Here is a 13857-nt window from a genome sequence, read left to right as displayed (position 1 = left end):
TTTGCTTTATGGTTTTGAAGTAAAGATAGCAAGTTTACTTCAAAACTAAAAACAAGGCAAATCAAAACCCCCTAGAAGTTTAGGGAGCATTTTTATGCGTGGAACATTACTACATACCCAAGTCTAAAGTTATTACTCAACCTTTAAATATTATCAAACTACTCCAGAAATAGTGAATGTCAGGGTTAACGTGACAACTGGTCTTTATGTGTATAGTGTATGCACACCTAAGAATTCTCCAAGTCCCAAAAGCAATTGAATTGGTAGATTTATTTTGACTTTCCACATAAACACAAACTTACACTGAATAAGAATTTCTTTTTTATGTTCCTTTGTATTCTCTGAGAGTTACCTTTTTCTTTCCTATTGCTTTCTCAGTATGCCTGGATATGCATATTTACAGTCTAACTCAGATTGTCAGAGGTGCTGAAAGAGATGAAGATTCTAAGTGAGTTTAATCAAGATTTGATTGAATTATTTCAATCTGAATTGATCCCTATTCCACTACAATGTTTGAAAAACAAGTTGCTTGGGCTTTGAGGATTTTTATATTACTTTTATCTGATTCTTTCCCCTGGCATTTAACATCTAACAATTTTATCTAATACAAAAACATTATTTAGTTTTTTTCTGTATATAATAATTGAATAGATATTTATCAAATATGTGGACAAAATGGCATGATCTTGGTGGTTAAGTATTTGAGTTTTGGAGCAAGACTGAATGCCCGAGTTTCCATACCAGCTTTTCACTCACCACAAGACACTGGGAAAATTACTTGTCCTTTCTATGCCACAGTTCCCTCCTCTGTAAAAGGAGAATAATTATATGTATGCTGCAAAAAGTTGTGAGGAGTAGATGAGTCCGTATGTGTTAAGTGCTTAGTATAGTGCTTAGCACAGAGTTAGAGGAGGTTTTCTATGATTGCTGCTTTAATTGTAATCAGTTACCATTGACGTTGCAAATGTTTTTGTTTTTTAACCATTTATATTTCTTCTATGATTTCTTGTTCATGTCACTTGCCCATTTTAATTATCGTGTTTATCTTTTTTGTCTTACTGATTTTTAAAATGTGTATCATTTACTGACATGTCGCTCTGAATATCATCAATGTCAGTGTTCAAAATAATTAATTAAAAAAAGTATTAGCCAAGCACATGCAATGTCTGAGACGCTATGCTAGGTGGTATGCAGAATTGCAAAATGAATGACATTGTCACTTTCCTCTGGGGTTTTCAACATAGGAGAGGGAAAAGTTAACATCCAAAATAGTTCTGTGCAATGTATCATGATAGAGTTTTCCATATCTGTGCTTTTGGTACATATGGGAGACATTAAATCAGTTTGGAATCACTGTGCAGCTTCCTGGAAGAGGTCACATTTAAGATTCGATTGAATAATGAGCAAAATTTTGAGAAGCATAGATGGATGGACAAAGGCATTCTAGCCAATTAGAATATTAGGAGGGAAGACAGAGCGGAGAAACACAAAATTCCTTTAAAAAACTTATTTTAAAATATTTTATCCATATGTGACACTTGTTTTATACAAAGCAAAATAACTTTATGGTTACTTCGCCCTTAGAGCTTTGAATCATCAGGGAAAGACATGACTTGTGCTTAACTTGACAGAAGACTAAATCAGGAATTCAACCTGTGGTGCAAGTGATCCATTGTCTGCTGCAATTGCATTAAAAGGCTAAACCAAATGCATAGGCCTGACAAAACAAACAAACAAACAAACAAACAAACAAAAAAACAAAAAACCAACAAAGACATTTTTGTGTGTGTGTGTGTCAGTATTGAATAGAAAAGGTGGATTATGGCAATTCCAAGGTTTAAATATCTAGGGTGTAGTAAACAGGATTTTGTTGCAAATTCACGAGGGCAGATTTGAAAGAAGCCAGTTAGTGATCCCTGATAGAAGCAGGGTTTTTCAACCTGGCGCTACCGACATTTTGGGTCAGATAAGTTTTTGTTGGGAGTGGTATGCATTCTAGAATGTTAAGCAGCATCCCTGGCCTCTACCCACTATGTGCAAGTAACATCTCTCCTCACCCCAAGATCATGACAAAAATATCTCTACACATTGTTGAATGTCTCTTGAGGGACAAAACTTGCCCCTGGTTGAGGACCACTGAAATAAAATGTACAACTGTTGCTTTATTTCAAATCTCGTTTTACTGTTTACCATATTCTCAGGAACCATATTGTATTATTTATGGTTATAATACCAAAAACCTACCATGTATTGGATATAACCTTAAAAGCTTTGTAAAACTATGTGTAGGTTCCATATAAAGTACGTCGCATTAAAAAGAAAAGCACAGGCCCAGAATGGTGACACTCAGACTGAGTTCTCAAACCAGGGCCTGATACCTAGTCTCATACAGTTTCAACCTCCCCCAGGAATATCATTTTAACTGGTCAGTCAGGAATTTTGGTAAATTGTAATTTTGGTGCTGAACGAAAGCGTTGGCCGCTGGGGCCCTCTCCATCCCCCAAAGGAAGATGAGGTAACCTGGTTGGTAAGACACTCACTGCTTTCACCCCAAAGGGAAGCCTTCCCTGAAACAATGCTCTTCTTTTGCTGGGAGCTTTCTTGCCTCAACCTCCTTCTATAAAAGCTTTCCCTTTCTGTACACTTCCCAGAGCCCCACTGTCCTTGCTAGATAGAATGCTGCCTGAATCATGAATCATGTAATAAAGCCAATTAAATCCATACAGTTTACTCTGTTGAGGTTTTGTTACTGAATAGTTCCAGAAGTGAAAACTCTACAAACCGAGCTGAGCTAATTTTCTGAATCCACCCATGCACTAGCAATTGCCTTCTTTATCTCTTGCAACTTAGGACTCGTGCTGTGAAAAATCCAGCAGGTTCCCCTAACTAAAGAACACCTATGGCAAAGTGCCTGGGTTGCTCAGTCCGTTAAGCTTCAGACTAGTGATTTTGGTTCAGGTCATGATCTCAGAACCTGATATTGAGCCCTGCGTCAGGCTCTGCACCGGGCTTGGGGCCTGCTTGTGATTCTCTCCCTCCTTGCTCTCTGCCCCTCCACTCCTTAAAAAAAAAAAAAAAAAAAAAAAAGTGGACCTATAGAATTACGTTCCTTTACAAACTTTATATTTTGATATAATTTTGGAATTAAATTCACTGCATTGTGTTATTTCTGTGTGTGTGTTTTCTTTTATTCATTATTTTTTTAAAAAAATATTTGAGAGCTGTTTTGAGAGAGAGAGAGAGAGAGAGAGAGAGAGAACAAGCAGAGCGAGAGGAAGAAGCAGACTCTGCAGGGAGCCCAATGCAGGGCTTAATCCCAGGACCCTGGGATCATGGCTTAAGCCAAAGGCAGATGTTTAACCGACTGAGCCACCAGGTGCCCTCTTTAGTCTCTTTTAATACAGAGCAGCTTTTCATTTTTTTTCTTTTTTAACTGTTATTAGACTGGTGTTTGTGTTCCCTTAAAATTCATATGTTGAAGCCCTAACCCCTAGTGTGGCTGTATTTGGAGAGGGATCCTCTAAGGAAGTCAATGAGGTGGAGTGAAGTCAAATGGTGGGCCTCTGATCCAAGGGGATCAGTATTCTTACCAGAATAGACACCAAAGAGCTATCTTTTGTTCTGTGTACACACAGAGGAAAGGCCATGTGAAGGCACAGGGTGGTGATAGCCATCTGCAAGCCAGGAAGATAACTCTCGCTAGAAACCAGCCCTGCAGACACCTTGGACGTCTAGCCTCCAGAACTGTAAGAAAATAAATTTCTGCTGTTTAAGCCAGTCAGTGTATTTTGTTATGGCAGCCTGAGCTGACTTTAACATTTTTGAAGACTGCAGACCAGATATGGTGCTTAATTCTTAGTTTTAGAATTTATCAAATCTGTGATCAGCTGAGAGGCTATTGCAGTTACACAGGCAATGCATGATGGTGGATTGGTCTAAGATGTGGGCAATGACGTGATGAGATGGTCTGTATTCAGGGTATATTTGATATTAAAGCCAACAGGCTTCCTAATACATTGGGTATGAGGCATGAGGGAAAGAGAGGACATCCACTTTCAACAAACATAACAAAGATCTATGACAGTTTGCCACAAAGCAATTTCTATTTGGAAATAATTTTCAGTCTTAGTGGCATAATATTTTTTATAGATTTCCTGTGTAAGTTTATGGAATGAAAGATGACTGGTTGGATGAATAAATAGCTTCATTTATAGCATACTTTTATTTCAGGATAAATTTAACTTTAGAAATAATCCAAAAGCCATAAGTTAAATAAGTTGGATGACCACTTTAAGCAATAACATTTGCAGCCAAAAATATAAGTAATGACTCTGATTTCTTTGCATTGTTCTTTAACTGGTTCTGAAAGCAGTTCCAAGGGAGAATTTTCAAAAAAGCTTTTAAGCAATGAAAGCATCATTAGCAAAAGTGGCTGTGTCTTAAAGATTATTTTTCTTTGAAGGTAACAAAATTCAATAATATCCATAGATAATGTACTAGCTATTTCTATCTGTAAATATAAATATATCTATTAAGTTGTGTTATTTTTCATTATTTTTATGTCTCTGCCTGTAGGAGACTAAATTATTTTCTTTTATTTTTCCTTTTTTTCTGGACATGGCTATCTCTAGGGTACCCTGATGTGGTGATTAAAGAAATATCTATACCTAAACCTATCTCTATCTATATACCTTTCTATATATTTACATCTCTGTATTTACAGGCACAGACCTAGATATATGTGGCTGTTATGAAGAGGCCTTTCTCTTTAATCTGATCATTGCTGTTGCATTGTTCACTAATTTCTTCTAGACCTATGGATGTGGAAAGAACTTAGACATCATCGACTCAGATTCTCTAATTTAGCAATGAGGAAACTGTGATTTTCTTCCCAGATAGACGTTTAACCAGCATTCCATTACATAGTATTCTAAATCCTATTAAATCTAACGCAGGTTCCCTGTCTTCTAGTGGCTCACTTTCTGGCTTCCAGAAAGTTTTGCGTCCTCACATGGCTGAGAGAGCAAGCTCTGGTCTTTCTTCCTCTCTTTATAAGGAGATTAATCCCCTCCTGGGGGGCCCTACCCCCATGAACTCATCTAAGTCTAATTACCTTCCATGGGCTCCACCACCAGGTACCATCATATTGGGGATCAGATGTATGGATTTGGGAAAGGAGGCGATGTAAACATTCAGTCCATAACACATATCGATGTGTTTTCAGTCTAGTGGGAAAGACATAAATAAAAATAAAATTCTGGTAAGAATACTGATCCCTTGGATCAGAGGCCCACCATTTGACTTCACTCCACCTCAATGACTTCCTTAGAGGATCCCTCTCCAAATACAGCCACACTAGGGGTTAGGGCTTCAACATATGAATTTTAAGGGAACACAAACACCAGTCTAATAACAGTTAAAAAAGAAAAAAAATGAAATGCTGCTCTGTATTAAAAGAGACTAAAGAGGGCACCTGGTGGCTCAGTCGGTTAAGCATCTGCCTTTGGCTTAAGCCATGATCCCAGAAAATTTCTGGTGTTACCCAGTGATGGAATAAGGTCCTTAAGAGGGAAGAATGGAACATTGACCTTAGGTACACTTTTCGGGAAAGTCCACTCTCGGGAAATGTTTGCGATCCGATGGGTCCTAGAGAGCCAGCCTTGGGCAAAGAAGAGCTGTTCATTCAGAAAGAGGCAGTTTCACTTACTGAGGCCCTGAAGAGAGAGAAATCATGGTGTGTTTAGGGAATGAAAAGAAGGTTTTCCAACTAGGGCACAGAGAGAGGAGCACGCAAGGCCCTAGTGCCAGAAGCCAAATGGTGTGGCTCTTTTGGGCCGTGCCAAGTGCAAACAGATACAGACAATTGTGAATTTTTCAAACTTCACTTTGCTTGCTCTGGTAGCCACTGGAAAACTTAAACATCAAACTTGATGAAAATGTTCGCTGAGGAAAAGAAAGGAATGCGGTTTGCTAATGCCTCTCTTGCTTTATGTATTTAAGAAAACGCTCTTTTGTGTTTTACTTGACAAAGGAAAAGACCTTAACGACAGGCAAATGTATTTGGAACAGGTGTTTGCCAGGAAGTCACCCAAGGGGGCATGTTGCTAATTCTTGCTAATTCGTGGTAGACTGTGCATGGAGCTTAAGCCCCCACTTTGAACCTGCTTCCCCTTTTGCTACATCCTTATCTCCAGAGTCAAGAGGGAAAACATAGACAAACAAAAAGACTCTCCTGGAACCCAGGGCCCTAACAACAGATCTTCTGGGCACAGCTTCCTCCTCTCTGTGGCAGGCGTTCTCCGGGCGCCCTCGCAAGCTACTCCACACCAGCGGGAGGAAGCACTTGTTTTCTCACACAGTTAAGCCATGGTTTATTATTTTTTCTTTTTTTATTTTATTTATTTTTTAATAATAAATTTATTTTTTATTGGTGTTCAATTTGCCAACATACAGAATAACACTGGTTTAAATCTCAGGCAAGTGGCAGGCTGGGGCTCTGCTCTGAGACTCCATCTGTTCTTCTGATTTTGGAAATGATTTAAGGGATTTGAGATATTCCATTTCATCACGTGTAAAAAAGCCAACTTGACAGTTCTTTTTTAACCCATGACCACTATATTCCTCGAAGACCTACAGTTTCCGTTGAAAGGCAAGACAAGGGAAACAGCTCAATGAGATTAATTCTGGCAGAGAAGAAAATTCTATTTCATAATGAAAAGACACTTGCAAAAATGTTGTCATATTTTTCCATCTCGTCCATTAAATATATTTACCCAATTGAAGGAAGGGACCTTTTTTCCCCCCCTTATAGATGATATATCCATCAAAGCTAAAGAAAAGATATAGCTGCTTCAAATGCAATATTCTGTTTGTACAGAAAACGTTGCTTCTGGAAGGTTAATAAAGGTGTGTTCTGGATCAATAAGCATGACGGGTGTATCTGCTTTCTACAATGAAAACATTCTATGAAGAATTTTATTTTAAGTCTGTTCTACTGTAAATTGGAATATGGGAAATTTGTAATGAATTTGAAAAATGCAGGTCTGTTTTATGTTACCTTTCCCCTAACTTACCTGGGGGGATTGAGGCAATATTTAAAAGTAACCGTATCTCGATTGAATTGGCACAGTTTGAGATTTTACCAATGAGTCTGGGCTGAACAAATTGATGTTTTTAGTAAGAAGGGTTAAAGTATCACCTTAGGTCTTCTGCTATAGCCACTATATTGTAAGTGGAAAGAAAAAAGGTTTGACCTTTTTATCTCTTTCATGCGAGGGAGGGGACTAGAATAAAAGATTTAATTTAAAATGTGTAAAGGAAAAAAAAATAAAAATAAAATGTGTAAAGGGCCTGACTCCAATAAGTTATTTCTTAATTTTTAATCACTTTCTTTTTTTTCTGCAAGGTGGCAAAATAATTTGCATGTTAGTGCACATCATATTCCTTAAACTCAAAGTTCTTTAAACCGACAATGCACAGAGAGACAGATGTTGTTTATTTATTCTAAGGACCTAGAAATGAGACAGCTTGAAGATGGTGTTTAAACAATCACCAGCTAGTCAGTTTTAAATATGCTTCCTTCCGCAGTGTTTTTTCTTCTGTAAATGAAACGGTAAACATATTCAGCTTTCCCACATTTACTGGCTACTGTGTGCCACGCACGGTGCTCGATACTGCGCATGTTAGATGACTATGGCATAACGCTTGCTTCATGGAGATTTTAGTCTTGTTTGGAAACAAAATACTTAAAATTTCAGGTAAGTAATCCTCCCTAATTAAAAAAAAATTTTGGTTTCTTATCATAATGAATTATCCCGTTGTAAGCTATTCTTCTTCCTTCCTTCCTTTTACAGCGTTCTTGAAGGATAATTGAAATATAAGAAACCATGAAGTATACACATCTGCTAAGGTTTGATATATGAGTGTAGTGTGACGTCATCACCACACTCAAGGTAATGAACATACTCTCTACTCCTAGAGGTCCTCTCCTGTCCCATTGTGATCCCTCCCTGTTGCTTATGCCTGCCCAGCGCCCCCAGCCGCAGACACCTACTGGTATGTCTGCCACTGAATTCTAATTTATACTCCCAAGACCCTCACACAGTCCTAGTGGGCATTCTTTCTTGCATAGTTTCTTTCATTCCACATGATGATCTAGAGACATCTATTTTATTGCATGCATTAATAGTCCATTTGGTTTTATTACCGTGTAGTAGCCCAGCAGATGGATACACCACGATCTGATCATCCAGTCGTCTGTGGATGACCATTTGTGTTGTTTCCAGCCTTTGATTATGATCATGAACAAAATTGCTATGAGCATCTGTGTGCAACGCTTGTGTTTACGAGCCTGAGTCTTTGTGTGGACATACGATCTCGTTTTCTTGGGTAAATAGCTTAACGAGGAATGGCCGGTTGATATGGCAGGTTGATATACAAATTTTTAAGAAATTGCCACACTGGCCTTGCCCAGCCCTGCCCACTCTGTGCCTGCCCTCAGCCGGCGCCTTCTCTCGTGTCCACCACTCCACGGGGAAGATGATGTGCCTTGGTATAATTTTTATTTTAATTTTTTTCATATCTCTTGAACTTGGGGTTTGTGGAACATCTTGAAACCATGAGTCCATAGTTTAATTCAAGCTTGGAGAAGTTTTGGCAGCAGTTTCTTCAAATGATTTTTGTCACCTCCCCACCCCTGTTGTAGGGACTCATGTAACATGCATATTTGGCCACTCGAAGCTGCCCCACAGCTCTTTGAATTATTAGTGAGGCTCTGCCCTCTGGTCTATGAACTTCACAAGTGCTTCTCATTTGCCCCCTGTCCCCCATCTAGGATGGACTAGAAGGCTCCAGTGAGCTGGAGTGGGGTATTTCCCAGGCCTCAGTCACGTCGGCTCTAATACAGCCCACCTGTTTAGGCTCTGGTAACTAGCTCTCCCTGAGGACAGGCCTTGTTTAGAAGCGGTTCCTGCTGTATTTCAAAATTATTCCTGTTCCTCTCTCCCTGCCACAAGGACGGAGGGATTGTTCTCAGCTGTGGGAACCTGGTGGCGCCCCTGGAGATAAAACTCAACAAAAGTGAGTGGAAGCTTCTACACTATTGAGTGCTGGCTATTTTTGTAGTCTCTATATACTCTTGAAGCTTTGTTCTGGGATACAGTTAGTTTACAAGGAAAGGAAAGGATATGGTTCCTGTTGAGTCTTGCTTCAAAGCTTAGTGAGGTGGGATGTGCAACATTTCTCTAGAGCTAATTTTGCCACAGGAGTAAGAGAAGTCTTCTGAGTACTCGGTGTTGCTCGCTTTTGAGATTTTCCTTCAGCTGGTGGGACCGGGAACTGCTCTTGGACTACTGAGAGTCTTCCTTCCGCGGCCCTTTCCAGCCCTTGGTAATTTCTTCATATGCATGAGCCGATAATAACCTGGATGGTTTCTAGGGGGGCCTCCATGCATCTCTGCGGGTCCTTATGTAACTCTCTGGCCACCATGGCCTTTCTTGTTTTCCAGCAACACCTGCTCAACTCATGGAGAAGGCCAGTCTTTGCCTGGTTTCCCTTTCTGGTAAACCTTTTCGAGGAATTATTGCCTAACATCACCTGAAGCATAATGTCTTGAGAACTGTTGTTTCATACATTCCCAGTCCCAGCCTGTTGTTTTAGTAGCTTGAAGTTAAGAGGGGCCTGTTACTCAGTTTTGGCCCGAAGCAAGATCCCTTCATTTTTAAATTTTGTTTGTAACCGTTATCTTAATTGGGTGGTTATGATCTATGTGTATATGGATTTTTTTTAACCAGTGGCATTGAATATAAATTATATTCAAATTTAATTTGAATAAATTATAAATTATAATTAATATAAATTATATTCAAATTTAATTTAGGATAATTTAGGAATTTTTATTAACCTTCCATGTTTAAATTTCACATTATACAAAGAAATACTCCAACAACAACAAAAAGAACCCAAGAAGTTTTAGGAATTGTTTTCACAATGGGACAGATCAATGGGTTGTAATGTAGGTTCGTGCTACTGACACATTTTGGTACCATCTTTTGTTTAACTTGGTTGAAGTATGTTGGGTTTGCATTTTGCAAAATATTCAGTAATGAGTCAGTTATACAAAGTGTTGTTTATATAAATCTATCTCCTGACGGGGAGGCATTATTATCTTTATCACCTAAGGGTAAGAGCTGAGGCTCACAGAGCTCTTGACATTTGCTTAACTGTGTAACTGAGAGAATCAGAGCAAGTAATGAGACCAAAATATTGCAGAGTTCAGAAATAAATGCTTTCTGCTATTCCACATTGATTGAGTAGTTGCTGTAAGTTCTTAGGTACATTTCTGAATTAACAATGCAAATGTAATGAGTTCAATATATTTGTAAGGAGTTGAGGAAGCTATATTTATGCTTGCTCCAGATTCTGTTTCACGAAGCTCTAAGTGATTACGTGTAGTGATGTTTCTTAGAGTCCTCTATGGGGAGGGACCGCTCACTTTACTTCCCAAAGGGAATCAGTATCCCTCTAATGTTGTTTTCCTCAGAAGGAGGAGTGAACTGACTAATGGTATTTGGAAAAGAGAGTCTGAGCCTGGGTCTGCTCCACCCTTTCCTGGTTTTCTTCCTCTTCCTTTTCCTCTCCATCTCTCGCACTTGCTCTGATTTGCCTCTTACTTCTGCTTCCTGGAGGAAATGTGGGACGGAGCACCATTGGGGACTCTATAGGTCTGCCAAACTCATCCTCTTTCTTCTGTTTCCTCTCTTAGGTTCTTGGGCTCTTTGCATTTAGCTTGTTGAGAGGAAGGCCGGGATCCTGTGGTTAACTGGCAAGGCCACCTTTGGAGCTCTTAGGGAATTCTTTTTGGCTTCAGTTCCTAGCCACACACAAATCTGATGTTTTAAAGTTTGTTTTTATGTGTTCTTAATTTTTTCAATTTATTTTTTTATTTGAAAGAGAGAGACAGCAGAGTGAGAGAGGGAACATGAGCTGGGAGGAGTGGTAGAGGGAGAGGGAGAAGCAGGCTCCCCACTGAGCAGGGAGCCCAACCTGGGGCCTGATCCTAGTACCCTGGGATCATTACCTGAGCCAAAGGCAGACGCCCAACCAACTGAGCCACCCAGGTGCCCCTAATGTTTGCTTTTCAAGGGGAAAGGATCACCTACTTCACAAACCACAGCAAGTGTTCAAATCAGATACTTACTTCCTAAGCGTAGGACGGATATCTCTTTAAGTAATCATGGATTTATTTATCAAGCCCATATCTCTAGCATCAGATTAGTATTTAGCACCTATGTCCTGGTATAGGTACCCCGGTTGTTCACTGTTGAAATGCTGGCATCCATTTTGATCCTCAGACCCATGGCACATAGGCTGTTGAAAAATATTGATGACTATCCCTGCCAAACATGTTAAAAATAAGGTAAACTTAAAACTATATTGTAAAATATAATAGAGAACATAAAAACAACCTTTGCTTACTAAAATTGATGTTATTTTTCAAAAATTCTTATGTGAAAAACTGCACAAAGTGTATCATTTTTTTCCTCTAGTGGCATATAAAAAAAAACAATATGAGATTTAACTTAAAAGAGGGCAAAAAAAAAAAAACTTATGTAGTCAAAATCTGCCTTTTCTTGACAAAAAAAAAAAGATTTGAAATGGCTTTTAGGAAATACATATAATAGAAACACAAAATAAAATACAAATTTGGATAGTCACCAAAGTGAGATGAAACTAAAAATGTAGATTTCTAGGCTTCCTGCACTATGCAGTTGCTTAAGGTGGGTGATAAATTTCATCCTGAGACTCCTAGCAGTGAAGTTTAAAGAAATTCAACAACAGAAGAAACACAAAAAGAAAAGAAAAGAAAAACCATTGTCAAATATTTTTATATCTCTGGATGAATGATGACTTTTGACCTTAAAATCAATATACAAAATCATGATGGAGAAATGGTAGATTTAACTACAATAGTTTTAGATGTATATGTCTTTCGAGGAACATAACAGGCTCAAAAATAGTTTTAGGAAATATAACCATGCGTAATTTTTTATTTTTTCTTCTGGATTTGCAAAAGCTGCTTAAGAACTCTGAAGGAAAAAAAAAAAAGAACTCTGAAGGATTGTCTTTGGTAGGTTTTTCTTCTCTTTCCTTTCAAATATTTTAAATGTCTGGCCAAAAAGAATTATGAACCTACTACATGACCCACTTGATTATGACCAATTCTCCTCCTTATTCTGGAACTTTGTTCTCAGATGCATGCTTCTGGTAAAGTTCTACTTGGTATAGAAATTACAGGTTGGTTTTTTGACTCCCAGGTAGTTTTCATCGCTCAGATTCCAACTTGGAGGTGCTGCTTCTTGGCCCCCATTTGTACAGCGGGCATGTGTGTCAAGTTTTTTAATTTTATTTTTTGCCTAACAAAGCCAAACTCCATTCCCGAACACCCTTCCTCTGTGGCTCTGAGGAAGCCTCAACACAGTGTCCAGCCTCCCGTCTCAGTCTGGGCCAGCTTAGTCCCTCCTGCCCAAGCCCGGAGGTTACAGCACCTCGCAGGGGCAGGGGAGAGGCAGAGTGGGGAGGGGGGGCTTCCTCATGCTTTCTTTCAAACAAAAACCACAACCTTATTTTTCTTTACAAAAGCAAAAAAGGAAACCAAAAAAGATACCAACCTTTGAACTATACAAAAAAGAAAAAAAATAACCTACCTATAGCTTGCTACCCTACCTATAGCTACAGATAACTGAACAGTTGATTTAAGCCAATGAGCATTTTCTAGGAAGATTTTGAAAGTGAATCTGGGTGGTTCTCATCAGCCTGGCATCAGTTTTAAGGGTGAACATATGCAGGGGCTATTGGTGAAGACAGCTCTCTGTTATGAATGCTATTAAGCAGATAAAATCATTTTCAGAGGGAGAGAAGAGTGGCAGGTCAGCAGAGAGGAGAGAGAGAGAGAGAGAGAGGATTTTGTGGGTTTTTTTGTTGTTTTTGTTTTTTTTTTTCTCTTCCCTATGGCTTTTCAGTTATTGATTGGCTCCATACCCTTCTTTGGCCTCAGCAGAAATTCTACTCTTCCCCTTTCCTGAGGACCTTCTGTGTCTTTATGGTAAGTCTCCCTCTCTATTGAAGTTAGCTGCCAAGCAATTCCATGAAAACATGGACCCATCCGAACTTTTGATGTGCGTCCTCACCTAAGTTATGCCTGAGATGGTAACTCCCGGGCCCTGCGCCTTGACTTCTGATTGCTCCTCAAGAGTTTGCCTCTGAGACAGTGTCACCTACCCCTGCACCTAAGGTGTGCAAGTCTTGTGTGCACTTGAATGCCCTTCCATCTTCTGACTTCTCCAGGTTCCATTCATTTTATCTCACGTTGCTTTTAGGTTCTGACTCCTGTGATTCCTTCACTTTCTCATCTGCTCATGGCACAAAGAAGTGAATTAAGACACATTGACTTTTCTGGCAGAGCCAGCATGAGAAATTTTTTCTAAATATTTTTACATGACAGTGTAACTTGAAAATTCAGTGTTAAGTCTAAACCTCCATTATTGTACCTACATGACGTTTTGCTGTACTTTGATGCTACAACATTAATCTGGGGATCCCTGGGTGGCGCACCGGTTTGGCGCCTGCCTTTGGCCCAGGGCGCGATCCTGGAAACCCGGGATCGAATCCCACGTCGGGCTCCCGGTGCATGGAGCCTGCTTCTCCCTCTGCCTGTGTCTCTGCCTCTCACTCTCTCTGTGTGACTATCATAAATAAAATAAAAAAAAATTTAAAAAAAAATTTACAACATTAATCTGTTAAATTGAAATTAATAATTTAATGAAAAAATATGCATTAGTTGGATTTCAGCTTATTCCT

The sequence above is a fragment of the Nyctereutes procyonoides genome, unplaced genomic scaffold (genome assembly GCF_905146905.1).
Source record: "Nyctereutes procyonoides isolate TBG_1078 unplaced genomic scaffold, NYPRO_anot_genome, whole genome shotgun sequence".
NCBI classification, from domain to species: domain Eukaryota; kingdom Metazoa; phylum Chordata; class Mammalia; order Carnivora; family Canidae; genus Nyctereutes; species Nyctereutes procyonoides.
Note: the sequence above shows the minus strand (reverse complement) of the source record.